This window comes from Pinus tabuliformis, chromosome 1_1 (assembly GCF_031772625.1).
Source record: "Pinus tabuliformis cultivar Carrire ecotype Pingquan chromosome 1_1, CPIR1, whole genome shotgun sequence".
Lineage (NCBI taxonomy): Eukaryota > Viridiplantae > Streptophyta > Pinopsida > Pinales > Pinaceae > Pinus > Pinus tabuliformis.
The window spans coordinates 549467558-549472642 of record NC_142297.1 but is presented as its reverse complement, the minus strand read 5'-3'; the positions used below and the strand labels follow the sequence as shown (position 1 = coordinate 549472642).

General features: G+C 35.6%; 1 non-coding gene across 1 annotated transcript; it reads right to left on the bottom strand.

Annotated features, from left to right (window-relative positions):
• Positions 1 to 3691: 3691 nt before the first annotated feature.
• Positions 3692 to 3779, bottom strand: TRNAS-GCU (transfer RNA serine (anticodon GCU)). The gene has a single exon. It is a non-coding gene; the product is annotated as a tRNA-Ser (tRNA).
• Between the last annotated feature and the right edge of the window lie 1306 nt (positions 3780 to 5085).

The window sequence follows — 5085 nt, the reverse complement described above, 5'->3', positions numbered from 1 at the left end:
ACCAATCTAATTGACGAACAGGAGGGATCAAAAACCTACATGAATGACCAAATAATTCACTCGTCAGTTCATATCGGAATATGTAGAGTTTCGATCCACCATTCCAGAATAAAGTAATCTAGGTTATGAATAAATGATCCATCGATAGAATTATCATGATTGGATAGAATCACTGATAAACGATGAACCTAAGATATCTATTTCTATTGTGAATGGACGAATTATATCGACACAATACGCTATTGTCAATCCAGAATAAGAGATAAATTAATTGTTGGATTGGCGCTATATTGGGACGAGATGTTAGACGCATCGATAGAAAATCCTAGGCTTATTTGTAACAATAGAACGATTCAAATATTCGTCATCTTTGTATGGAATCACGTGGAAACGAGATTTACTTGGAGAGTATATAATAAAATAAGAATAATGTTGAGCCAAGGGCATTTGATCCGAATATGAAATGATGTCATAATCCATATCCACGAAACCCATTATGTAAACTACCACATCGTTTCAGACGATGTTTTGAAGATTCCTCCCTGATCTCGAATCATGATCGAGATCAGTGATCTCGAATCATGATTCGAGACGTGATTATGAATAGTCATTAACTCAAATGATATGATAGGAATAGGTATCGAATCGGATCCACTCTTTTTGTATAGAATACACTCAATGTAATCAATTAATTTATATTTATTAGGTACTTAACTTAATGCTTCTTTAGCTGCGTGCATTACCTCGACAGTAACGTTCAAAATGCCCTTTCGTCGTGCAAATTTTTCTGTATTTCTTTTTACTTCGTCCCTTACAAAACGGGGGATTTTACCCAATTCTTTCCGACTTTCAGGATCCCAAATTGGACTAATATCCGTGGATAAGGATTTAGTCATTATTTCCTTCGTATCATGACCACAAAAAATATCTAGAAGATGATCCTCCATACCCAGAGCGAATGAGTTATAAACTAGATCAGCTATTTGATTAGTACCTTCGTAACCCAGGAAGGGTCGATATCCCAAGGAAAAATTTTGGATATGAGCTGGGGCAGAAATAACTCCACAGGGAATTTCAAGACGTTTACCAATATGACGTTCCATTTGAGTACCAAATATTGCAGAGGGTTCCACGCGAGAGATAATATCTCCTACTTCAGCATGATCATCTGTGATGATTATCTCATCACAAAAATCTTTAATTTTCTCTTTGAACCATTCTGCATCATGTTTACAATAAGTACCTGTACAACTCACACGAATTCCCATCTCTCTAGCAAGTATCTTAGTGATTGAAGCAGCATGAGTTGCATCACCAAAAACGACTGTTTCTTTCCCCGTAAAATTCTGACAATCGATAGATCTTGAGAACCAAGCAGCTTGGGAAACGAATCGAGTTTGTCCATCGATATAGGATTCGTAATCAACCCTTTTGCTCGATAAAATAGGAGCCGCCAAGGTCTCAAGAGATTTCTTTATCTGTCGGATGCACTCGGCCATATCTACAGCTCCCATAGGAGTTGTAGATACATAAGGCATTCCAAATTCCTTATTCAAATACATCGCTGTCATTAAGCCCACTTCACGATAAGGAATTAAATTGAACCGAGCTTTCGGTAAATTTTTCGGATCCTCTACAGATCCTCCTTCAGGAATTATTTGATTAATTCTGATGTCCAGATCTTTTAATAAACGTCTCAACTCACGACAATCATGTCGATTATGAAAACCCAGAGTAAGAATCCCAATTATATTTACAGAAGGTGCATCTGTTACGAATTGATCCAATGTATGGGATTTCTCCAAATAATATCGAACTACCTGTTCCAAAGTTCTATCCGCTGCCTGAATTTCATTCACTTGATAATGATCCACATCCGCAAAGTTTTTTAAATCCTCTTGCAAGATACTAGAGGTACATGTAGGTGTTAATATTATCAGATCAGGACCTTCGTCCTTATCTTTTCGAATAATATGATCCACAACTCTTTTTCGAGATCCACGTGCTAGTACGTGACGATCTACTATACTAGCAGTTGCAGGAGTAAAATTTCTTTCCCGTTCTAACATAGAACGCATTACATTAAAATAATCATCTCCTAGAGGAGCATGCATAATGGCATGGACATTTTTGAATGAACTAGCTACTCGTAGAGTTCCAATATGAGCAGGACCAGCATACATCCAATGGGCTAATTTCATAAATTGAACCTTATCTCAAATTGATCCGTATTCCCATCTTGCACCACAGATATATCCCTTTATCTCTTCCCTATTGTAATCACATTCCCTTCTGATAAGTATGGTTAAATTATGATAAAAAGGAAAACAAAGTTGGATCTTTTACGAAAGAAAAAAGGGAAGAGCGAAGGAAGGGAAAACAGGAACCAATGAAATAAGTCTGGGACGGAAGGATTCGAACCTCCGAATAACAGGATCAAAACCTGCTGCCTTACCGCTTGGCCACGCCCCATTCCCATCCTATTTCCCTATTCATATGCTAATGAATACTTATATCAAATTTTTTGTCAACCCATTAGTATCCAAGATTCATTAGATCAGATCTCAATTGGGGAAAAAAATTTGTGGATATTTCAACAAAATAGGTTATTGATGGAATTGGACATAATAGGAGAAACAGAAAAAGTGACAAGAATATCCATTCATTGATCATTTTCTATTAGATTGGGTAAAATGTTGTATGTATGAAAGAATCATCCCTTCCAACCCCAAGTCCGGTCAAACTTGCCGAAGAGCTTCGATCGATTCGATCAATCAAAGACTTTTCTGGCTTTACCCCCCCCCTAATTTTTATTGGAGAATAAAAATGCCAGTTATGTTCAATATTTTTCTAGATGATGCCTTTATTCATTCAAATAATCCATTTTTTGGAAAATTACCTGAGGCTTATGCAATTTCTGATCCAATTGTCGATGTAATGCCAATTATTCCTGTTCTCTCTTTTCTCTTAGCCTTTGTTTGGCAAGCTGCTGTAAGTTTTCGATAAAAAGTATCCCCTTTTTTCTTTTTCAAGTTTTTGGGTCGCTGTCATTGATCCAATTTTTGTATAACTCTTTCCATTTTTTTGTGACAGAAGTTCTATCCTTGCTCCACCCGACGATACCAGATTCAGATACCTTATCTGCTCCCGGATAAAAACTTTTCCACTCACCTTCATCAATTCCTTCCAATCCCACCGCTCACTTCGGATTGGGCTATTGGGTCACATATTGATACGATCACCAATGACTTATTTTCATAAATATTCAATAAATATCTAGTTGATCCAAAAAAATAAGAGGGAAAAAAGATCATTTTGAAAACAAAGAGAAAAATTATATCGTTCTTTCAAATTGATTTTCACACGTGATTCGGAGAAAGAATTTTGTGATTTGTAACAATAATACTATTGTTTGGTATTCAAGTATCCATATATGGTACAAAGATTGATGATCTATTCTGTTGTACTTATAATCAGGATTCCGGAGATTACGTAATGCTTACTCTTAAGCTGTTCGTTTACGCAGTAGTGGTATTTTTCATTTCTCTTTTTATCTTTGGATTTCTATCGAACGATCCAGGACGTAATCCCGGACGTAAAGAATAGTGAAAAAAGTCTCTAGGTTAATGGGCCTTTTCCGTTCCGTAGAAAGATTCGGGGTTATTCGTTTTCAGGATCAATAGTGGACGAACGGAGAGAGAGGGATTCGAACCCTCGGTACGGATGACCCGTACTACGGATTAGCAATCCGCCGCTTTGGTCCGCTCAGCCATCTCTCCAAGATCGGCAATATAATGAATATTGCGATTATTCAGTTGGATAAAGAACAATCCAGTCAATCGTATTGTTCATTTCGTTAAAAATAGTTCTGTATGACTGATTTTTTCTGCTTTTCTTGGCCTGGCCGATGGCCAGGCCAAGAAAAGCAGAAAAAATCAGTCATACAGTGCTTGACCTAATTTGATAGCTAGAAGAAGACCTGCTGTAAAAGCAAGACAACAACCTATCAAAATTTTAAGCTCTTCCATATCTTCATTCCCTCCCCAATGAGTTTGATTAAATGCGTTACATGGATTAGTCCATTTATTTCTCTCCAATATCAAATTTTATTATCTAGATATTGAAGGGTTCTCTATCTATTTAGGGTTCTCTATCTATTTTATGTATTATTGTAAAGATATCAGTTGCTCAAGGCCATATTGGATCAGTGGAGTATAAATATCTCCTGGAATAGATATCTATACCGTATGAAAAAAGAAAACCGACCACATTAGCATATTGACCCATACCTATTTATTGACATATGTGTAGATCCTATCTGTATATGTATATGAATATGAATATGAATAAATATCCATATATATATATATATATATATATATATATATATATATATATATATAATTTGGATATTTATACCTATTTTGTGTCTATAAGAGTTATATCTTATATCATCTAAAATAGATATAGATATCCTATCTGTTCTGCAATTGAAAGATCTAAACCCATTTATTAAATATGATTTGATCAGATTCATAAAATCTCGTCCTTCTGAATATACAGATGAGAAAGAACCATTGTAATTGCCGAAAGTAATAAGCCGACTAAAGGCACCAAAATAGAGGGTAGGATAGGGAGTAGGTTAGAGAGTAGGTTAGGGAGTAGGTTAGGAATTATCATAGAATGAGTACCTTACTTAATCAATGAAATGTTTATCCATATTACAAAGAATAATTATAAGGTCAAATAAGTGATGGGACCAAATAAGCGGTTCCATTCGTCCTTCTTTATAGAATACATGTATGCAAGTGTTCGTTGTTCCTTTCCCCGCCTCTCCCGAAAATACTAAAAAAGCATTTCCAGTTGGGGCAATTTTTTTTTTTTTAATAAGATCTCGATGAGTTCAACAATGAGTTCTATATTACAACATAGAGATCCATTAGAACACTTACTATATAAGTAAAATAGTGGAAGAACATGAATCCTGACCAAAATTTCTCTGATTTCTGAAAGCGGAGAATTGGCTATATGGATTGTTAGTATAGGTTCGAGGATCATAAATTGTTAATAAGAAGGGGGTGAAAA